The sequence below is a fragment of the Ochotona princeps genome, chromosome 13 (genome assembly GCF_030435755.1).
Source record: "Ochotona princeps isolate mOchPri1 chromosome 13, mOchPri1.hap1, whole genome shotgun sequence".
Taxonomy (NCBI): domain Eukaryota; kingdom Metazoa; phylum Chordata; class Mammalia; order Lagomorpha; family Ochotonidae; genus Ochotona; species Ochotona princeps.
The window spans coordinates 38,973,077-38,996,523 of NC_080844.1; the positions used below are offsets into that span (position 1 = coordinate 38,973,077).

Here is a 23,447-nt window from a genome sequence, read left to right on the forward strand (position 1 = left end):
ACAGCTGTGTAGGGCAGCTGGTCCCTTAGCTGCAGGCCAAGTGCCACAGCCCGCAGCCATCACAGCACCCTTGTCCTGGACACCCTTTGTCTCAGGCACCTCTGCCCTCCTCAAGTTCTGATCTACCTAGTACCTCTCTTGGGCCAGAACCAACCCCAGCTCAGTTTGGCCAGGTGCCCCCCTCCCTCTCTAGGGATCCTTGGAGAAATGGAGAGGGAAAGGAAGGTGAGCGTGATTGGGGCCAGCCGCCTCCTCCCACAGAGCCTAGTTGACCCCTATTTCCTCAGCAGCACACAGTGAGTTCCAGCTTGCAGTGGACACACCTCTGGGTCCCCAGGCTCGCCCCCGGAGTCAGACTCCTGAGCCTAAGATGTCCCAACTTGGCTGAGGGGTTTGAATACAAGGTGCCTGTCGTGGGGAGACCAAATTAAGCCTCCGCCAGCCCCAAGGCTCAGACTGCATCCTGTCTACATCCTTGGAGTGTTCCAGGAAGAGAACAGGACCCCCAAGCCCACGTTGTTTACCCTGTGGTCTGCTCAGGCAGGGAGCCGCACCGAGGCATCTCCTGCTCATTCTCCCTGGTCTCACCGGGTGGCCTGGCCCACACAGGTTGTGAGCCCTGGCTGAATGCATGGGGTGGGGTGCATGCTACTGCCTCTGTGTGCACAGCCTTACCCAGGTTTCTTGTGCCCCAGGCTGGGCAGAGTGTGGTAGGCACAGAGTGTGCATACACAGAGTCCAAGAGTGGTCCCCCCAGCTGTGTGACCTGAGCAGTTAGAAACCCTCTCCAGCCTTGTGTAGGAGGGGAAGTTCATTTCTGCCACCTGCATTTCACTGAAGGTTAAGAAATAGACCCCACTGTCTTTCCTGGGTGACCTCAGGTGGCCAGGCAGGGCCTGCATTGCAGTCCTAGAAGCCCCTCAGGTTGCTGTGTGACCTGCACAGGTCCCTCTCTGATCTCACCTGGTCTCTTTGCACAGGGCCTGGGTGGCCAAGGCCAATGAGAGACAAATGCTGTGCACCATGAGCTAGTGCCTTGAGAGGCAAGATGCACCAGTGGCATTCCTGGGACCAGGGGATTGAGGGGCGGCCTGGGCAACACTCATCCAGAGAGCGAGGACTTTCCGGCTCTGGCTTCCGTCTCAGCTGCCAAAATAATTATTTTTCTCTTTACAAGCTGCTTTGCTGGTCAGCTTTCTCCAGGAGGATAGACCTGGGCTGTGGGTGATGGGAGACACAGGGCTGATCCAGTTATGTCCTAGCTGCTATCTTGCTGCACTGATGAGGCCATATGCTGTCCCTCTGCGCTTCAGTTTCCTGCTCTGTAAAATGGCAGAACTGGGCTCACTGGGCTGTGTTGTCAAGGTGAACAGTTTGGGGGGCACACAAGTCAGAGGGGAAGGAGGTAGGGCCAGATTCTGCAGGGATGGAGTTGTATGGACATTGGGCCTGACACCGGGAGCCCCAGGACATGGGGACCTGGAGTCCAGTGGTAGCCCCTGTGAGATGCTGCAGGCCTGGCCTGCTGTGGATATCCATAACATGTGTAAACCTTCAAGGAGGCTCCCTCCTTGTTTCTCTGTCCCACCCTGCCATTAGGGCAACTGAGTCAGAGAGGGGCTTCAGAAATGTGTCTGAAGCACAGGTTTAGAAAGAGGTGAAGCCTGTTTGAGAAGGACCAGGCTTGTGGCTGAACCCATATCCGCCCGCCAGGCCTCCATGTTTCTGGCTGAAGCCATGGGCACCTGGCACTCCCTGGAAACTCCTGCTGGCTGTACACTGAGCTGGGACTAGGGCTTGGGCCTCCACCTGCCCTTTTGTTCCCCATTGGCCTCCTTGTCTCCTTCTGTCCTTTCCAACCCCGCCCCCAGCAGCCATGGGGCTCTCCCAATCTAGAACCTGGGCTGTGACCCTCAGCTGCACAGATGCTCCTGTGGCTTCTGTCTATGTCCATCCTCTCCACGATGGGCTCTGCCCGCTAGCTCCCTCCCACACCCTGCTCCCTTGCCGTTTCTTCTGCCACACAATTCATTCAGAAATTCTTCCACAAGGGGTGGGGCAGGCTTTTCCCCCTTGCTTTGAGGTTTTGACATGTACTGTTCCCTCCACCTACAATGCTGTTCCCTGCATCCTGGTCCATCTCTCTTGGGTTCATCCTTTACTTCCCTTGAAGGGGCAAGTAAGAAGTTAAAGTCTGAACTTCGGGGCGGTACCGCTTTTTTTTTTTTAAAGATTTATTTATTTTTATTACAAAGTCAGATATACAGAGAGGAGGAGAGACAGAAAGGAAGATCTTCCATCCGATGATTCACTCCCCAAGTGAGCGCAATGGCTGGTTCTGTGCCGATCCGAAGCCAGGAACCAGGAACCTCCTCCGGGTCTCCCACACGGGTGCAAGGTCCCAAAGCTTTGGGCCATCCTTGACTGCTTTCCCAGGCCACAAGCAGGGAGCTGGATGGGAAGTGGGGCTGCTGGGATAAGAGCCAGCGGGGCGGTACCGCTTTTAATTGTATGTGTTGGAGTCTCTGCTGTTTGAGTTCCCGCCAAGGTAGAGACCTCTCCCTGTCACAGCCTGAGATGCCCATTGTTTGTTGAATGAAGGAGTGAAGGCCAAGAGTGCCCGTGCCATGTCTCCTGCCATCCTGCCCACAACTTTGAGAAAGATGCATATCCCATTTTGACACCTGTGGCTGCTGAAACCCTGAGAGCCTGAAGCTTAGCAGGGGTCGCACAGCCAGTCATTAGTGGACTCCGTTAGGCTTCTCACCCATCACACCCTCATAGGTGGTGCGCTTTCCTGTGGGCGGCAGGCTCAGGATCACGGTTCTTGCAGGAGGCTGACCACCTGCTTGTCTTTGTAGGAGGATGGAGCTGGAGTGAGGTGACTGGGCCGCGAACTGCTGACCGGCACATTGCTGGGGCACTGCTGATTGGTGGATCACTGAGGTAGGAGGGCAACTGGGCTGTTGAGGGCAGAGGTAGGACAAGTGCATCCTGATGGGGAAATGGGATGCTGGCCCTCCCTAGGTCTTGGACTTGACCTTGGCCCTCATGAGTAGGGGTGGATGCAGGCCACCTGTGCTGACATCTCATTGTGCCCTGGACAAGTCTCTCCTCTGTTTAGCACCCCAGGGCCTTTCTAGAGAGGCTGCTAGAGTCAGGGCAAGGGGCAGGCCTGGCCTCCTTGCGGGGCAGCTGTGCAGGGACAGGACATAGCCTGGGTGCATAGAGGGGCATGGTCGCTGCTGGGAAGTGCCCAGCCCTTCTCTTACATGAGCACGCAAGTGGGCGCACTCTGGGATCCTCCAGGGTCACACTGGCTGGGCAGAAACCCTGATTCTGCCTCTGTGCCTCAGTTTATTCATCTGTCCAATGGGGAAGGGTTGGTAAAATCTGGTCCCAGTGCTGTGGTGAGGGAACTGGGCAGCCAGCCCACAACAGACACTTGGAGTTTCTCATCTGCTTGCTCTAGGACCACCCCCCCCTTCCTACTGGCTGGGATGAGTATGCACTGGTCATCTGCCCAGCCTGGTCCCCCAGGGCATTGAGCTGCTCAGGAAGCCTCCAGAGGCAGCTGTGGCCTGGAGCCCGGAGCCTGGGGCATGTGTTACATGTGCTAATAACAGCAGCATGTGTTATCATTTCCATGCCTCTCCAAGGTTTCCACACACTTGGCCTTGGGCCAGAGGGTGACCTGGGCAATCTCCACAGCTCAATCCAGAGACCACAGAAATGCTTGTTAAAGATGGGGAGGCCTCATCTATTGCCCTTAGCTTCTTTCCTGGAGCTCCCTGGGGAGTGGGGAGGGTGGCAGGACAGAGCTGGGTAAGCTGCAAGGGCCGGCCCTGAGACCAGGGAGCCCAGTGGGAGCTTCCTTCCTGTTACAGGAAATCCAGACTCCTGCTTATCACCCGTGTGACCTTGGGCCAGTCCCTGTACCTGGTGCAGTTGTTTTGTTCCCTGCCAGCCAGGATGATTCTTCCAATGTTGCTGGCAGTGCAGGCTGAGGATTCTTAGAAGCCATGAGCGCTTTTAAGTGCTGTGGCTTTGCGCAGCTGCTGCGCGCGGGCGCCATGCTCCTTAAATACATATTTCTGCCCACATGAGTCCCCCAAGGAGGTCTGTTTAATGCCGGAGTCTCCAGAGACCCTGTGTGCTTAAGAAACCCTTAGAGCTCTAAGTGGTGCAGTGGGGATTTGAACTGAGGCCTGTGGGAAGCCTCAGCAGTGCTCAGTGCCGTGGGGAGCCAAGCTGGGGCTTCCAGAGCAAGGTGCTTGGGAAACTGCTCACCGTTTCTGCCGTGGGCTGAGACTGGGGATCCCTCTACTAATTGTCACGTAACCTTTGCAATTCTCCTTCACGGTGGGTTCTCTTTCCGGATGTTTTTCAAGGTAATTCATTCCCTTTCCAGAAATTGCCAGTGGCGGAGCACTGGGCAGCTGGTCATTAATCATGGGAGCAGCTTCTAGTTTGTTCTTTATAAGAAGCAAGGAACAGAAAGCCTTGGTGCAAACAGAAAAGGAAAGACACTCACTCCCGGGTCAGGCAGAATCAATACCTCCAGGTTCTGGGGATGGTGACGGTTAGGAGAGGGGGGTGTAGGGAGGAGGTGGGATGAATGGCGCATGCACAGCCCTCCCACTTCCTCCTTAGGCCTGCCAGGCTATCCATCAGCTCCCACAACTTCAGCCTGAACTCTGCTCTTGACTGTTAGCTGCCTCTAACTTGGAGAACTCTGCTGTGTTTCTCTCTGGACTCAGTTTTGCCACCTGTGCAATGGGTGAAGGGCAAGCATTTGAACCAAAAAGAATTTCATGATTTTTTTTTTCTCCAGCACCCATACATCCCACTGAGAAAGGGAGCAGTTATCTGGGGGTCCTAGTGAGAGAAGGAGGGATTCCTGGCTATACTGAATTGTTGCTGCAGTTGTAACATGGAATGGGCAGCCAGGGTGGTCGGGCCAGCTCTGTCACTTTCCAGATTGGTGAGGACAGCACGATCTTGCCTAGTGGACTCTGGCAATGAACTCTTGGGTTGAATTACGCAGCGCAGGCCAGCAGCAGGTGCAGGGGATGGAATCTGAAGCATCCCAGTGTCATGAGGCCCTCCAGGGTGGTCCCCCAGAAGGTTGGGCAGGCCAGGGTAGAGGTTGAGGGGCTGTTCCCTTGGGAGTCCCTTCCCAGAGACCTTTCTTCTAGACTGGCAGTGCATGGAGCATGTGTGGAGAAAGATTCAAGCTGAGTGAGGAGAGTTCCTTCAGGGTCCCAGGCTTCAGCCTGGTCTGTAGGTCACATTTGGGCTGGCAGTGACCGCAACTCCCTTTCCTAGGATGTGGGCCAGGGTCTTCAGCAGAAGGCAGCAGATGGGGAGCACATTCTGTAAGGCCCCCTCCCCTGCTCAAGGGAGCACCATGCGGGAGTCAGAGAAAGGCCGATGCAGCCCAGCTTCCCCGGTCCCTGCTGTTCCCTCCCTCTGTGTGTCGCTGGACTCTCTTGCAGTGTGAATCTGTGTATAAGTGTGCATGCATATGTATATGTATGCATGTGAGTGTCTGTGCATGCAGTGGCTCTCCCCTCTCTGTGTGTTTGTCTCTCTGCGGTTCTCTCCTCTCCAGCACTCTCCTCCTCTCCAATGGGCCCCAGACAGCCTCACTTCCACCTGCCCTTTGGGGGTATTAAACGAAGCACCCCACAATGGCAGCCCTGGTGATGGGCCATGTGGCCATCAACTCTGCCCATCCCTAGGGCCAGCATGGCCCATGGGAGTTTCTGGCTCCCGTGTGAGGAGGGCAGGAGAGGACGCCTGCACCGCTCCTTCCGGGGGCAGCTGGAAACCTGGCGCTCTTTGGAAGAGTTAATGAAACCCCTGCTGCAATTACAAGCGAGGTGTGGGGCCCGGCACGGTAGCCTAGCAGCTAAAGTCCTTGCCTTGCATGTGCCAGGATCCCATATGGGCGCCGGTTCTAATTCTGGAGGCCCCACTTCCCATCCAGCTCCCTGCTTGTGGCCTGGGAAAGCAGTTGGGGATGGCCCAAATCTTTGGGACTCTGCACCCGCATGGGAGACCCAGAAGAGGCTCTGGGTTGTTGGCTTCAGCTCGGTGCAGCTCCAGCCATTGTAGTCACTTGGGGAGTAAATCAACAGACAGAACATCTTTCTCTCTGTCTCACCTCCTCTCTGTATATCTGACTTTCCAGTAAAAATAAATAAAATTTAAAAAAAAATGAAGTGTGCGGGAGCTGGGGCCTGGTGGGAACCTTGTGTGCTCTTGGATAAATGCCTTGCCCTCCCCCAGGGCAAGAGAGCACTCCTGTGGGGGAGTGCAAGCCTAGAGGTTCTCAGTAGCTCAGGAGGTGGGCCTGAGACCCCGGCATTCACCCAGATGCCCCCTCCCTCCCTAGGATTATGCCCTCCTTCAGCCCCTGTCCCTGGCCAGCCTGTCTTCCAGGAAGGGCCTGTTGCATGGCCAGCTGACCCAGCCTGACATGTGGAGTGGCCACCATTTGACCACAGCCACGCCACTTACCAGCATCTTCCGCCTGCACCCTGGGCCTCCCACTTTCCTGTCCTTCCACCTCTGCACCTTAACCACCTGTAGGTCCCATCCCTGTTGCCGTATGGCTTGACCCTCTGCAGCCTTTCTGAACCTGGGTTTCCTCGAAGAATCTCGGACATTGATCTGTATCTGTCTACACCCACCCTGCACCCCCTGGACTCCTAAGCATTGACCTCCACACCAAACGTCTGTCCTTAACTCTACACCTTTAACCCCCTAAGCACTCGTTAGAGCACCTGCCATGTTTTGTGCTTCCAGTGGACTATGCATTGGATGGATGCTGTGTGCAGAACACACCTCTCCCTTCTGGGTGCCATGGCAAGGTTGAAATTAGGCACAGTTCTCACATGCACCCTATATGTTGTTCCCTGGCTGTCTAGTGGGCCACATGGATTTGTGGGCTCCCAAAGGCCGTGGCAAGGAGTCCTCTTACCCCCTGGACACCCAAGGCCAATGTCATGGACGGTGCTCCCTGTGGGCAAGTCCTTACCCGGCGCTCCCATCTTTATGTTTGGCCTTGAGGGACTGAGCCTTCACCCTTCTCAGGAAAAAACACCTCCTGAGAACACCCCTACATGTGTCTCCTGCTGGCAGGAGGACCCCCTATCCTGGGCCTGCTGCCCACTCCCTGTTAGCAGTAGGTGTCTCTTAAGGCTAGCCCTGAGGAGCTTCTACCATCTCCACGGCCACCGTTACCCCCAGGCCATATCCCTCTCTGATTGATTCATAGCACCCTCCAGCCACACTGGGCCACATGCTCCATTTCCACCAGCCTCCTCTGTTTGCCTCGGTTCAGACAGCATGACAGGGAATCAAGGAAGGTTCCAGGGCTGGGCTGTTCTCCCTTCATGGGTTCCTTAGCACACAGAGTCTAGGAGCACAATCCAGGGAGAAGTTTTCTCCTGGAAGCTGCAGGGCCTAAAACACTACTGAGTTAGAAGCCCTCAGCCCAGTGAAGTGTGCTCTTCCTTCTCAGCCCCACACACCCTTGGCCATTGCTTGTCCTGCCCCTGTAAGCCAGTGTCCACCATATTGCAGCTGGACACTCAGCTCCTTGCAAGCCCAGGGCAAGCTCGAAGCCACATCCCAGGGCACACATCCCAGCCTAGAGGCCTGAGGAGTGCAGAAAGCCATAGGCACCCAGCCTGCTTGCCTTCTACTTTCTCCAGGGAGGGCAGCAACATTTGGCCTCATCTTCTACTTCCTGTGCTTGGCAAACTGGGCTGAGAAGGTTTCTGAGGCAGCATCATGTGCAACATGGCTCGTCCTCACCCTTTCAGCCTCTGTTCTTAGAGTGTCTGGTCAGTTTGGCAGGTCTGTCAGTTCTGGTTATGGTCAGAGCCAAAGCGAGAAGGGCAGTGATTCCCTTGCTGTGCTGCTGGCAGAGTGGTGCCCTAGCCGAGTACACCTGCTTCCCCACAGAGAGTGGACTAGTTGGTGGATGGCAAGGAGTATTTCTTTCTTTTTTTTTTAAAGATTTATTTATTTTTATTGCAAAGTTAGATATATATAGAGAGAGGAGGAGAGACAGGAAGATCTTCCGTCCGATGATTCACTCCCCAAGTGAGCCACTACGGCCGGTGCGCGCCGATCCGAAGCTGGGAACTAGGAACCTCTTCCAGGTCTCCCACGCAGGTGCAGGGTCCCAATGCATTGGGCCGTCCTCAACTGCTTTCCCAGGCCACAAGCAGGGAGCTGGATGGGAAGTGGAGCCGCCGGGATTAGAACCGGCGCCCATATGGGATCCCGGGGCGTTGAAGGCGAGGACTTTAGCCGCTAGGCCACGCCGCCGGGCCCAAGGAGTGTTTCATCTGCATCAAGCACTTGGAAGTGCATCCCTCCCATCAGTCCCTCCTGCCCAGGGCTTCCCAGCTGCCTTCAGTTCTGCTCCAGGAGGCAGCGTGCCTCTCCCCTTGCAGGACCCTCCCTCACCTCCAGTGTCTCTTATCTGTGGGGGCTGCCTGGGGGAGCCGTGGGAACATCTCCCTTCCTTGCCCTCTGTGGAATGTTCCCATGGTGCCACCTCCATCTGCCCCCCACACTCTGGCCGGCAGAATGATCCATCTTGGATGGCTTTCCCTAGGTGGCCCCTGTGAGCTCTGGGCTCCCATATCCCTATCGCCACCACCCCAGCCTCCTGCGGACCAACCCTCTGCTCCAAACACCTGTGCCTCTACCCTGCGGCTGCAGTTCCTGGTCTTCTACCTGGCAGCTCCAGGGTGAGGGTGAAGCCAGGAGGATGTCAGTGAAGTAGAACCTGTAAATAATCAGGATCCCACTGTAAAAAGTGATACCTGGTGTCACCTGTTTAGGCCATCTCCAGTCACTGATCCTGCAGGGCTGGTACAGCGCACCTCAGACCTGCGCTCAGCTTGAACCCAGCTGTTGCTGGAGGCCTCACCCAACACCTCCATTCACCACTGTTCTGCAGTCGCGGCCACAGATTAGCATGTTGGCAGGTTAGCATGCGGTTCATGCTGCTTTAGGGACAGTTTCCAGTCCTTGTGCTGTCACCTGCCATCTGGGTGAGTCTGGGCATGCGCTTTTGTCTTTGTCCTTCTGTTTTTATAAGGTGGGTAGTTCTGTGCCCATCCAGATGCCTCCTGCCCTTGAGCTAGGAGCACCTGATGAGGCTGGCACCCATCAGCTCTGGTACTGGGACACTTCCCTCCCTAGAGACACTGCTTCCCAGATGCTCCCTAAAGGGTGCAGCAGACTACTTGCAGGGGACACAGCACTTCTAGGCAAGCCACCTGGGGCCCTGTTCAAATGCAGATTCTCAGACCCCTGGTCTGTTGGCTGTCTGGCGTTGGAACCATTCCTCTGAGGTTTTAACAGATGTCCCCAGTAATATCTGTGATAGGGTCGCTCTGGGACTTACAGGTCACCCACCTAGAGAAGCTGGTCTGGAGGCAGGATCCTGGTCAGCATCATAGCCGCCCAGGGTGCATCTGGGTAAGGCCATCCCTCTCCATAGCTGAGCACTTTTCCCTAAAACACCAAGGGTTGAGATGCCTGGTGGGGACTCTGCACCTCAAGGCCTGTGATAATCAGATGGCTACTTCCTGAAGGCCGCACAGCCTTCAGCTTGGTGGTCCCTGGCCAGCCCAGAGCCCCAGATTAAGGAACCTATGCTACCATATGCTGAATAGCCTTTGTGTGGGTTTTCCCAAGATACCTGTGAATTGGCAGGCAGGGGTGGAATGCTCTTGGCTCTGTGACCTTGGCTGCAAGCAGAGCGAAGCCACTCAACTGGAGGTATCATGGAGCTGGTTGAAGAAGGCCAGCTGGGAGCTGGCATGGAGAGAGATTGTCTGGCTTCTCCTTAGATCCTGGCTGGCTTGTCTCAGGGGGAGCTTATGGTGCCAGAACCGAAGGGTGACCCTACAGAGGTGGTCCAAGTCCTACAGGTCACTCAGATGGCAGGCAGTACCGTGAGTGCACTTGGCTCATAGCCTCACCTCTGGGACCATACGTGCTGCACACCCGTCTGGGACGAGCAGCCCTGCCAGGCTGACGCCTTAAGCCCTGCAGCTCCCGAGTGGGTTGAGCCCTCTGAGGGTGCCTGCCCAGGAACTGCCTGCTGCTAAACACTGTTCAAGCCTGTCTGAAACAGCAGCCCCCATCTCAGGCCCCAGAGCCTCCCCACTGCCAGGACCACCTCCAAGGAAGGATTCCAGGAGAGTCTGCCCAGAGGGCATTGCCAGAGCTGCCCAAATGAAAAGGCCCTCACACTCTTCTCCCGCCCTCCCTCTTCTTTCCACTGACTGCTGGCTCTGGGACTTAATAAGCAGGGGTGGAAACTCGGGCTCTGTCCTAATGAGACCTCGCTGTACGCTCTGGGTCCTGGCAAGTGACCTGGGGAGGAATTCTTCAGCGCCCACCTGCAGTGATGTCAGGGCCCCAGGGTTCAGGATCTGGGCTATGCTGTCACTCAGATGATGGACAGAGCTCTCCTCCTGCCACCAGCTTCCTGCTTACATGGCCATCCTTGTATGTGGGGCCTGGGTGGATGGCTCCATCTCTTCCCAGGGTCCTCCTGGGTGCCTGGCACAGGGTCCACTCCCAGACATTTGCCCAGTTCATGCTTCCCTGCCTCACTCTCCATCTGCAGCCAACCAGGTTGCAGTTTTGCGTGAGTGCCTCCTGTATGTGCTCAGCTCTTGGGGGCAGCAAAGACCTCTGCACCAGCTCTGGTGGAGCTCAGGGTGCAGGCTGCATGCAGGAGCAGGAGGAGTGATGGTGGGTTGAGACGGAACATTCCTTGGAGAATGAGGGCTTATGGATGACTTTCTGGAGGAGGCAGGTTCTAGTGTATTGACACTCACAGCCTTTCTAGGATTTGGGGCAGGTGTTGGTACCAGCATATTGGCAGCCAGCAGCTAGCCCTTTCTTGGGGCAGGGAGTGGACGGTGAGGACTGAGCTGATGGTACACAGCTATGGGCTCAGGCCTGGGTAGACCACAGCTGACTGAATGTGATTGGCATGGGGTGGTTGCTCTAAAAGTGATGGAGGAGGCCCTCCATTCATGCAGATTGGATGAAGGGCACATAGTGGCACCTGGGGTCTGTGGAGTGCCTGAGAAGCCAGGCCAGGAACAGCAGGGACAAGGAGAACTGAGCATGAGTTGTAGCAGTGAGGACAACCAGGATGACAGTAGTCCCATATCCTGTCCCTGACCGGGTGGCAGCTGTTACTATCTGTGTCCTCTGGATGAGGAAACTGAGCCAGAGCAGTTAGTGGAGCAACCTCAGCTGCTGCAGGTGGCAGAACTAGGAAGGGACTGTGTGTCCCCTGACCAGAACATCCACGCTACCCTGCCTCTCACCCCATCATCTTGTGCCATCCCCACTGCTCACCAGTGCAGGGAGCTTGGGTGCCATGATGTCATCCTTTCAAACTCCAAGAAGGAGAAAGTTACAAAAAAAAAAGCTTGGAATTCTTTCATTGTAGATGTTTACACAGTCCTTCTAGTGTCTTCCAAGCTCTGTGGGCAACTTGAATGCCCAGTGGTGGTTGGCGCCCAGACCCATCCCTGGAAACCGGCTGCTGCCAGCCTCGAGTCCGGCGATTTGCTCACGCAGGTAATTAGATGCTAATGACTCTATGAATCAGCTAAGCTCAGGACCATGGCCTGTTTCTCTAGTCTGCCAGCTGCGCACCCAACAGCAGCAGACCCGAGCCCCCAGGCTGCCTCTGTGGAGCTCCGGCTGGGCTCCCTGTGGTCTGGGCCCTTCAGGGCCAGCTGGGTCCCCTCAGGGAAGGCTGGGAGCTGAGGCACTCCCACACTGATGCTGGCAGTGATGCAGCCCCTGTACATGCAGAGCAAGGCCGAAGGGTAAGGGGGCAACCTTGTGTCACAGGTGCCAGGGACCCTCACAGAGGTCAAGTGTAGCGTGTGGGGGTAGAGGGAGTGGAAAGACACCTGCAGAGTAATAAGAAAGAAGTTTTATGGCTCTATCAGCAAGAAGAGACAGAACAAGTGGCTTGCCCAAGGCCACATCACCAAGATTTAAGACCCAGTCCTGGCTGTCAGTCACCATGTTTTACTCTGGTGTGTGTGTGTTGTGTGTGTTGTGTTTGGGGACTTGTAATAGTCAACATGTTAATTAGCACTTGCCACTGTTAGTTTCTGTATATTTCTGAATGTGATTTTCATAGACAACCTCTTTTGGAAAGCAAGTGAACTGAGAAACAGCAAAGTTAAGTCACACATCCATGATTGTACAGCCACTGGAGGGTAAGGACTGATTTTAAACTCAGTTCCATCCTCTTGTCAAGTGTGAGCCTTCAGACACATCTGTAGCCCAGAGCCCCTAGCCAGCTGGAGCGACAGGGGAGGGGTGGGAGCATAAGGTAGAGTTTGCCTGCGTGGACTTGGTGTGTAATCTTTAGATCCCTGACCTCCCGAAAGTCCGGAGGTGGGGAGCTAGCCAGGTAAAAGTGGTGCTCACATCCAGCTGACATGGCTGCGGTGGCTAGGTCCCACCTGTCAGGTGATGGGGTGAGCTCGGGGCCTCCCTCAACCCCCACCCAGGTAAGGTCTGCTGCAGGGCTGACTGGGGCCTGTGGGAGAGGCAATGGTGGGCCCGAGAGCAGTACATGGGTGAAGACAGAGGCCCCAAGTCCTGAGTTCCCAAGGAGCTGCTGTTGGCAGAGGAGCGAGTAGGAGGAGGGACATGGAATGAGGCCCCTGGCAGGGGAGGTCGGGGAGCCAGTGGAGGCTCTGGTGAGGGGACGCATCCAGGCCGTGTTTCTGCTCCAGCTTGCATCTGAATGCAGTGAATACAGCCGCAGAGGCTGTAGGCTGACGGGAGAATAGTTCTGCTCTCCTGGGTGCTAGCAGGGAAGGGATGCAGGCATGGTATGGTGTCCCCTGTGCCCTGGGGAATGTCCCTGCGGAGGGGGGTATAACCACTGAATCTCAGGCATAGTTCAGAAAGGGGGTGCAGTGGGAGGCTGGAGCCCCCAGACCACCATGGACACGGGGAATGAGGGTAGAGAGTGAACTTTGGGAGACAAGTGGAGTCAGAGGCTAGCAGATCTTTGGGGGAAACTGGGTCCTGGAGGTGAGAAGCGGCAGTGCGTCTGAACTGCAGGCTCACGGTAGAGTGGGGAGCAGCTGCCCAGCTCTGGCCCCTGCATCTATTCCCTTCTCCGTCTGGGCTTGGGCTGAGGCACAAAGGCGTTAGAAGTGGACGTGAAGGAGACAAGGTCTGTGTGCATGTGTGTCACCTGGGGCACCTCCCCAGGCTGTGCAGGTACACAGCATGGGTGTCTTGGCAGGAGACTGGGGACTTCTCCCTAGATGGAGGCATCACAGCTCTCTATCAGGGAAGGAGACTGCTGGTGTCTGTGCATCTTCCTCTCACGTTAGACTCCGAAGAAAGTTTGTAGCATCTGGAAGGGTATGGAACCACTGCATCCACAGTCTCTCCATCTATCTGCCTGCCTTGTGCCTGTTCCGCTTCCCTCTGTGTATGGCCCATCTCACTTTCAGCATTGCTCCACCTGCCCAGTTCTTTGTCTCCTTCCCCATCTCTCTTCTTAGAGTCCATCCTACCCAGGAAGTTAGGGACTGCACAACCCCAGGGGGCACCCTTCCAGGCATCCATATTGTCCCATGACTTGGCTACTGGTTTATCATGTCCTCTGGGCCCCGACTCATCTCTGAATTCCTGTGTGGTATGTCTTTCTTTCTCTCTTCAGTCTCGTTCTTTTTTCTGTCACTAGGCTTAAGTCGTTCCCACTCCCAGGAGCACAGCCTGGCTCCCCAGGGGCCTGCCAGCAGGAGGGCCACCTGCAGCTGATGTCAGGAGTGCCCACTGGCTGCCCAGGTACCCAGATTCTGCAAAGGGGCTCTTGTCCTGGCTGCAGGGAGACGTGGCCGTCACCTGGCCTGGGAAGAGGCTCCTGTCTGGGAGCGGGGATGCATTGGCCAGGAAGAGGCTGAGAGGGGTCAGTCCATGGAAACTACCAACAAGCGAGGGATTATGTTCCCTGAGAATGTGTCCTTTGTCTGGGCCTCTAGCAAGGCAGGGAGTCCCAGCTAGTGAGAAAGAGGACACAAGGGAGGGCCCTGTGTGTGCAGGACTGGGGCTGGAAGACGCCGTGGCTCCAGGAGCCTGTAGGGGCCGGGCCCTGCCTCCTGTCCTCCTTAAACATGTCATCCATGCGTGACGAGTGGGAAGAATTCCCAAGCAGAGCCCCCTGCCCAGCCGCCACCCCTCTGTCATTCTGTGGATGCTTATTTAGCACCTACTGTGCTCGGGCACTCTTCCAAGTGTTTGGGAGCTGCAGGGGAACAGGAAGGCAGCTCCTGGTGCCACAGAGCAGGCGGTCCACTGGAGGGGGAGGCAGTACATAGATGAGCTCCAGGTCTTCCCAGCTCACACCTGTCCCTGATCAGGCAGCTGGGGGTCTTCAGGCTCACGGCAGTGAGGGTGCACAGGCCAAGCTTCTCCTTTATGCCAGGGCACAGCCTGCTGCCCGGCAGCATCGTTCCAGGCACTTTAGTGTATCCTGGCTAAGGGAACCCAGTATCAGCTCACCAGGAATTTGCCAGAAGTACTTGGGGATTGGAGGGGCCGGCTAGACCTGTTTGGTGGCAAAGCTTCGGGGCAGTTCCAGACACTGGCAGCAGTGCCAACAGCAGTTTTGAGCAGTGGCAGTCGTGGAGAAGACAGCTTTGTGGTCAGAGGTGCCCACTTTAAGTTTGCCAACCATGTGGCCCCTATGGGCCTCAGCCTCCCCATCTATACACTGTGAAGGAAGGGTAGAGAGCCCTGCTCCTGCTTCATGGCATCAGCAGGATGCAGCCCTGACCTGTGTGGTCAGGTGTGTGGCGGTGACCAGCAGTCATGACTATCATCCTTCCAAGGTGGGTCAGTCTCACCATGCTGGAATCCATCAGTGTGGATGAGATCCTTCTTGGTTTGTTAATCATCTAGTGATACTAGGAAGCCCGTGCCTCAGTCTCCCCACCAGTCCTGGAAGAGGATAGGGCTGCTTGATGGAGAGCAAGGAGCCACAGGACAGAGTTGGCTAACACAACTGGGCCAACTTTGCTGCCAGCAACCCATGGCCAGAACTGTTGGGAGGAGAGCCCCGGGGGTCCCGCCATGGCTTCGCAGCTGCAACAGGGCCTGGGCATGCTCATGGCACAGCAGGGCCCGTGGGGCACAGGCCCTGCTCACAGCGTTTGGCAGGGACCTGTACATTGAAAACATGAAGTTTCCTGTTGGAGGCCGGCACAGGGCTGAACGTGGTATGGCCTTGGAAAGCTGGCCCCGCTCCCCACAGCACCACCACACAAACAGTGGAAAAGTGAAGCCTTTTTGAGTCTGTGTTTCCACTGTAAACAGGGGGTGGAAGCTGGCCCCTGGTTCCTGTTGCTGCCCTGGTCAGGCTCCTCCACCCTGTCTTTGGAAGACCTCAGCTGCCTCCTCCACCCCAGACAGCAGCCTCCCCGCCACCCCATCATTGGAGAAGCCTTGTGACTCAGTGCATGGAGTCTCACAAGCCCATTAGTCCTATGAGGAGAGAAGGACAGGTGAACACCTAGGCACAGAGAGTTAGCGGTACTTGCCGAAAGTCACACAGCAAAGGGAGGGCAGGCTTGGACCCCGCTCCCTCCCTCCTGCCCTGGAGAGAGGCCTTGGTGAAGTCTTCCCCACAGCCAGCACAGGTGAGCAGCGGAGCACAAGTAGCACTGAGTGGAAGTGACTTACCAAGTTTAAACTTTAATGTCGTCATTTTATTTTCCTCATCAGAAAGTTGTGACTGCATATTAGAAACAGCCTGGAAGTCATAGACAAATGAAAGAAGAAAAATAAAACTGCCCATAATCCTTGCCCTGAGATTCAACCTGGCCTACATGTTGGCATACATCTCTCTAGTCACTCTCTGATTTTCTATTTTCTCTTTTATTTGTCTTAGGACCATGGTTTAGGGCCATTCAACGTCTCCAGAAAATGTATGTCCTTATGGCCACACAGAGGGGCTCACCTAAAGGCCATAGAGTCTTTATACCCCCTCGTGGGAAGGGAGGAATCACTGTGGGGACCCCAGAGGGTAGAGGCCATGACCTTGAGGCTTATAGTTCATGGTGAAGGTGGCCTGGCCTGGGTTCCTTGCTGTAGAGCTCAGTGACTCTCATCCTTCATGTGACCCTGGTTTTGTGGGACTAGTATTTCCATCTGTAAAATGGGCAGAGGGGGGCCTGCTTGCTGGCTGCCTGAGACTGACACAGCCAGGCATCCCTGCACTGATCAGGCCCACAAGTATACCCTGAGTGCCTGCCTACTGTGTGCGGATATTGGTGTCAGGTTGATGCAAAACCTCCTTCTTCTAGGTAGTAGCCTCTCCCCGCCCTGTTGATCTGAAAACCCACCCAGGCTGGCTCCTCCCAGACCCCCTCCCCAGGCAGGATCTGGAGCCCAGCTGGGTACAGGGGGCGGTGGTGGAGCAGGGAGGAGGCACGGGCGTCCCAGGAGGAGCCATCTCCAGCTCCACCAGCCCCTGCCCACGTCCTTGGTGGCCTGCAGACAGCTTTATGGGGGACTGGCTGAGGCTGTCTCCCTCCTGGCAGGTTTATTTCTTCATTTCAAGCCCTGCTCTTAGTTTTCCATGCCGGCTCCCCCTGCCCCTATGCTGCCTTTCCCTCCCCCCGCCCTCTATCTGTCAGTCCAGACAGGAGAGAGGTGCCCTGGCCCTCGAGGTGATTGAGTTATGGGGGTAGTGGGGAGAGGGGAGAGCGGAGAGACAGGCCAGTGCTTTCTACTTGAGTGTTGTTGGCTTCCTGCCCTTAGAGAGGGGATTGGGGGAGGCCTGTGATGACGGTCACTGTGGCTCTTCTGAACCCTATCCTCCACTCTGCCTAGACCTTGCTGAGGTCTCGATTTTACCTGCAGAGGAATGGGTGGGTCTCCATCCAGACCCAGTAGAAAGAAGAGAAGGGAAGCTGACACCTGCACAGCACACCAGGCTGTGTGTGTAAGCCCTGTAGCCACAGATGCAAGTTAAGTGAAAGAGGGACTGTTTCCAGGCCTCCCCACTCTATCCAGGGCTCAAAGAGGGACTGTTCCCGGGAGCCACAGCCACAGGTAAGGGCTCATTTTTTTCTTTTTTCTTTTTTTTTGCAATTGGGAGTTGTGCCCGGTACAAACTGTGTCTCTCACAAACCTGTGGGTTGCTGGAGGACAGGAGTCCTGTATGGACCCCTGGGGACTGCAGAAGCCCAGAGCCCGAGATAGGACCTACACTTAGTGCTTGAAATGAGAGCCTGAAGGTGTGTAGTCTGTAGCTCTAGACACACATCCAGAAATGCACCCTGTTCAGCTCGGTGTGTGCTTGCACAACCTCTTGCTGTGGATGACACTGAGTTGGATATCATCTGGCTGCTAGCACGGAGCCTCGCTGGCCTGGTATTGCCTGGCCACACCCCTGTGGCCAAGGGCTGCAGCGTGGTGGCCCCAGGTGCCAGCTCCTTCCCGCCAGTGGCTGTTCCTGTGCCGGCCAGGTCCCCTCTCTCGCTGGCTCTCTATCCAATCTGCCTCTTCCCCCTCTCTCTGTGCCGCTCCGCACTCCAGCTCATGGAAATGAAAAACACATTGGCTTCATTATCCCTGGATTGAATGAGCAAGGTTGCCATGGCGACAGCCATCTCAGGCCTGCGAGGGGGCAGGGAAGAGGCTGGCGAGGCCGAGGCAAGTGGGGACCGGGCAGCGGGTGAGCAGGCGGGCCAGCCAGGCAGGCCGTAGGGACAATTGGTACGCATGACATCTGCCCTCTCTCGGGGACCTCAACTTCCAGTCACCATTCTGCGGCAGAGACAGCCAGACAGGGACCTAGCAGGCAGGCACGTCCTCCACTGACCTGTCCTGCATCCACCTGGCCTACTGCCTGCCCATTTGTGCTCTTCCTGAGGAGAGTAGAGGTCTCCATGGGTGGAGGCTAGCCCTGGGCCCACCACATCTCCTGAAGTCAAGACGATGGAGACAGTGAGGGAACAGGGACAATGGGAAACCAGGACAGGGTAGGCAGCCTCAGCAGGACCCTCCATGTGGTCTAGACACATCAGGGGTCGCGACCGATGAGGGCCCATTCCAGGGGCTGAGGTACCCATAGGTACCTTTCAGACGTGGCTGGTTGGAGAAGCCCAGGGAAGAACCTGACTGTAGTTTCGCCCTTGGCCCCAGCTCAGTCCCAGCATTCTGGGTCAACGCACCTGCACGCTCCACTTCTGTCAGCCCTAGCTTCTGTGCCCATGGACCCCACCTGTGTGGTGCCTAACCTAGTCTCATCTCACACTTAAGAAGCTGAGGCCCAAGCAGTGACACATCTGAGCAGCCTCACCAGCCCCATGGAGGTATACTGAGCCTCCACGTGGCCTGGACACAGAGACCGAGAGGGAGTGGGTGCGGGGGCAGACAGCTACCTGAGAATCCTGATGGCCTTCTCAGTGGGAAGAGCTCCTAGATGGAGATGGGATAATACAAGTTGCCTTCCCTTTCAGCCTCCATAAATGGCCTTGATCCAGGGGCCGTGCCCAAAGACAGGCCGGGGAGACATGTGGTAAAACTGGGGTATGACTGGCACTGAACCTGTCCCCTGCCAAGATGTGCTGAATACCAAGACACATGCCTCCCAGGGTAATCCCGGGGTTCCTACAAAGACATTCGCCAGCTAACATCAGCTTCTAAGGGTTCATTCTAGGGTATAAGGTCTTCAGATACACCATCAGGACCAAGGCAGGACCCCAGGAACCAGGATGCTTGTAGCCAACAGACCCCAAACTGTAGCCACCCAGAGCCTTGGCCAACCTGCCTTAGGGTCCCGAACTTCAGCTGGCCAGGGCTCTGGGCCTTGTCCTGCAGAGAAGTGGACAGCCTCAGGCTCTAGGGTCTAGTGCCCACCCTCACCCTCTCCTCTCTTATATGTCCTCTGCCCACAAGCCACAATCCCTATGGCATTTATCCCCCGCCCTGCCATTGAACTCTCCCGACTGGGCGGCTCTGTGTCCTGGGGCTCGCCTCCCAGCCACCACTGTGGCCACTGTACTGTCCTCCACCCGCCTGGTGAGGGCAACTGCTAGGCAAGGCTGTCATTCGCCCTGCCTGGATTATAGGTTTGGGGCCAAGGGTGTCTGAGCTGGAGGAGGAGCCGCAGTACATTCTGGTGCAGGGCCAGAGGACACCTTCTGGGACAGGCTGGTGAGGAGAGACTGGTTCCCAGGGCTGGTTGGATTCCGCTGGGGATTCTTGTCACTACCGGAACTTGTCTCTCTGTGTGTGTGTGTGTGTGTGTGTGTGTGTGTGTGTGTGTGTATGAGTTCACATGTGCACATGTGTGCCTCTCCGGAGGGTCCAAACCTGTTTCTACTTGCGTGATTCAATCCTTCTAACAGTCCAGGGGACAAGCCCAGCTTGTTTTCCAGATTTAAGAATCAAGAGAGAAAACTCAGAAAGGGCAATAGAGAGGCCTGGGTCCCACAGCAGGTTAAGGCAGAGCTGGGGTGGCACCAGCTGCTGGCCCTCCTCTTCCCAGCCCTCCTCTTCCCAGGGGCAGGGACAGCAGGCCCTGGCTGTGGGGGAGTGAATGCGCATCCCTCAACCACAGACCCCGGACCTGCATGTGGAGGGGACTGTGTGTGGCCGCACTGGTGTAGAGTAAGGAAGGACTCGAAATCCCTGCCCGTGGTTCAGAGCTGTAAGAAGTGGGATGGGGTTAATTACCAGTGAGATGACCTCAACCTGCCCAGACTCCTCTAAGGGTGAGGGGACAAGGATCTGAGAGCCCAGTGGAGTCTGAGGACTACCCTACTAGGATTCAAGAGGATACGAGAGGTGGTTCCAAAGTCTGTGTCCCAAGTCGCACCACCTGCATGAGCCTCCAAGGGTCATCCCTTGGATACAGGCAGGTAAACTGGAAGCACTGGTACCCTGTGTGGTGTGTGAGGGCTTTTCGTCACATGCTCCCTCTTTTCCAGCTTGGATCCATAGCTGTCACTGGCCACAGCAAGGATCAGCATTAGGCAGTCAGTATTGGGGTGTGCTGGTAAGGAGGGACCCCTCACTGTGTCCCCCCTGAGCCGTGATGGGCAAAGCTGCACCCACCTGGAGTCCCCACTGCCCGCTCCCATGGCCCCTTTCAGTCCCCGAGGAGCAGCAAGGGTGCGGGAGCCGTGGCTGGGGGAGCGGCCTGCCTGTTCTCGGGAATTCACGACGTGTCTGCCTGTCGCAAGTATCTCGATAAGGAAGATTTGTGAGTGAGATTTGCAATTCTGCTTTCTCGGAGGGTTATAAATCAGCCACATGCACACCCTGGATGCGGCACAGGTCTGAGGCGCACGTGCACACACACACTCGCACAGACACCGGCCACGTCCTGTCTGATGGTCCCTGGGGCAGGAGCAAGAGTTCTCCAGGGAATGGAGCTCCAGGAAGGGAACATCTCAGGCCTTCCACTGCTACCAGTCCTTGACAGGGTCCCAGTCCCATGGGAATCCAGGACTGGAGGCTGGGACGCAGGGTGACCCTGTGGTTAGAGGAGCAATGTGTCACATCGATTGTGATTGTTAGTCTGGCTGGTTTCAAATCTTGACCTTGTGGCTTTACAAGCTGTGTGCCTTGGCCATGTCTCAGTATTCCATTCTGTGAAATGGAATGAACGCCAGCACAAAGTGGGAGCCACGGAGGACTTGGCTGTCAACCTTGTCACCGTCAGCGAAGAGTGCACTTGGGTTTTGGTGTTGTACCAGGGCTGGAATCCCAGCTCTGCCGCTTGTTAGCTGTGTGAACTGGGGCTCATACATGGTGCCCTCAGAGCCTCCAGTTCCTGTCATTTTCACTTCCTAGAGTTGTTTGAACTTCAGGAGGGAGAAAGGCTATCCTGGGAGGCAAGTTGAGCATTCAGAAGCACCACAGTGCCTGGGGCTGCTGGTTCTGCTGGTTCGCAGCTTGCAGGTGGCTTTGCTTTGCAGCCTGCTTTCCAGTTGGGACCAGAGGGGGGCAGCATGAAGACCATTCACAGGATTCCTCTTCCCATCACCTGAAAAGAAACCCCTAACCAGAGTAGCCCTCTGTACCCCAACTCTCCCTATTTCCTCCCCCAGCCATGTGTACAGCACGGCGTGAGAGCAGGCCTCAGGGACCAGCAGGCACACCTCTCTGTTCTGCTCATTGGGTAGCCTTGGGCAAGTCACTTAACCCCTCTCCTCACTCCAGTGAAGGATAATGGGGGCTGCCTCTCTGGGCAGCTCAAGAGCGGGTTAAATGAAATAATGTGCATAAAGCACTTAGCTCAGCTCCTGGCCGCAGCCAGGGTAAGTGCTCTGCTAAAGCGCAAGCCACTCCTCCTCTGCGCGTTGAAACTCATGCTCATGGGCATGTCCCTCCTCCACCTGATGCACGTTTCATGTCTTCCCGGGCCAGACGACCCTATATTTCTCTCCAGGAAGATGGACATTAAATACAGGTACTTCTGGAGCCCTGTGTGCAAGCTGCATACCTTCACAGCTGCTCTGCTGTGACTCTGGCCGAAGGCACCTTGCATGCAGCCCAGCCTCTCGCTGCTCATCGCCTCCCACCCCCGAGCCTCCACTGCTCCTGTTCTGGGTCCTCGGGTGCTGTCAGATGCAGGCTTGTTTCCAAGCTGTTGCTTGGCATTTTTACCTGCTCAGCCATAAAAGCCCTGGAAAGCAATGAATCTGGGGATGAGTAGCTGCTCGCTCAAGTGCGGGTTGGGGGCAGGGAGGGAGCTGGGACTCATGCCCATATTTTTGCAGAGCCGACATTTTTGCACCTCTCCCACCCAGCTCACCACTTCCCCGGGCGAGCAGGATGCCGCAGCCTTGGCCATGGACGACGGTCGGCCAGGAGCATCCCAGGCCAAACCTTCTTGGTCTCCTGGCAGAACTTTGGAGGCTGGGCTTCTGTGTTGCCGGGGAAACCAGTGTGTTCCCTGGAAAGGAAACCACAGGGCTTTGGCTGTGAAGACATCCCCTATACTTCCTCCCCCCACCAAAAAAAAAAAAAAATGAATTCCCTTCCAGGCTGGTTCCCCAAAAGCTGTTGAGTCTGCAGCATCCTGCCTGCTCCCCGAGCCTGCTGAAATGGGAGGAAACGCAGTCTGCCCTGACCTTGTCTTCTCACCTCTTTTTTAAACATGCTGCCGTAGCACAAGGACATGTTTTGTTTTTTCTTATTTATCTTTCTTCCATGCCAGCTGGGGCTCTAGGTTCTTCTCTCCTTTTGGTGATGGGAGCCAGAAGGGAAGGGATGGCCACGCTGGTTTAGTTGTTGTTGTTGGCAGTGGTGGTAGTGGTTTTTTGCTTGTCATTCAGTTGTCAACACAAATAAACCAAGCAGGTTTATATTTGGAAAGCAGGGGGTCTCAACTACCATCAGATCACTGGGACCAGGGGCAGGTCGGAGCTCTTGCAGCCCCTTGTAGAACAGACTGGAAATGGGATCTGCAGATTTTCAAAATGAGTTGGTGGCATTTGAGGTGGTGGAGGTAGGGGCAGTTGTGGAGCAGCCTCTTCTGGACTCACTGTAACTTTTTTTTCCATGCCATGGGATGCTGCCCCTCAGAGGAGAGGCTGCAGAAAGGGGCAGCCCCCACCCCCAGCCCACAGCAGGTGCTGTGTGGGGCGGGGGGCCAGGTGGCTGCATCTCATGCCTGTTGGTCCAATAGTACCTGGGCACAGAGGCAGGGAACTCTGCATCCTGTGATTCCGACAGGAGCTAGGGCTCCAGGCAGGTTTGGAGATTGCTTAGGAGAAGAGAGTCGGGATTCACAGCGGGCCCAGGTGCCCACCATGGGTTACCCTTAGAGACCCACAAAACAGCAGAGAGAAACGTGGCCAGTGCTTACCTTCAGGGCCCTGAATGTTTGTGGAGCAATTCCATGGGGGAGGAAGGGGAGCCGGGAGCCCTTGGGACTTGGGGTCCCCAAGCCAGGCACGCCTCTGCCACCACAGCTAAGCAGCTGCCAGGGACCTGCCTCCTGGCCTCAGCTCCCTGACCATTTTGAGCAGTTTTTCACCTATAAGGAGCTCTCCGTCCCTAAGTCATTTTGGACAAAGCCTCTCCCTGCATTTATTTCCATGGGGAAAACGCATGCATCTGCCTTTTTCTGCTAACCGCAAGCTTGGCGTGTGAGCATCAGCCTGCTCAGGGGGTCCGATCCAGAAAGAGCCCTGGGCAGCAGCCGGGTCAGCTGGCCAACAGGTTTCCGGAAGAACCTGGGTCCCCAGTCATTGCCAACCCAGTTCCGAGGTTCCTAGCAGATCTTTCTTGTGGGTTCCGGAATCCCTGCAGATCTCACTATTAGCGTGAGGTTCTCAGAGTAGAGTAAACTAATGAATTACCGCATGATTACACAGCAC

At 56.0% G+C, this 23,447-nt stretch overlaps 1 protein-coding gene across 6 annotated transcripts in view; it reads left to right on the top strand.

The window, feature by feature from the left end:
* ZMIZ1 (zinc finger MIZ-type containing 1) overlaps window positions 1-23,447 on the top strand; it is a 196,851-nt gene that overhangs the window by 70,477 nt on the left and 102,927 nt on the right. For 5 of the 6 annotated variants that reach the window (XM_058671271.1, XM_058671276.1, XM_058671274.1 and 2 more), the window contains exon 4: window positions 2,862-2,946. The exons of the other annotated variant lie outside the window; for it this stretch is intronic. The gene's annotated coding sequence lies outside the window, so the exon portion shown is untranslated. The remainder of the gene's footprint in view (window positions 1-2,861; window positions 2,947-23,447) is intronic. 6 annotated transcript variants of the gene reach the window in all.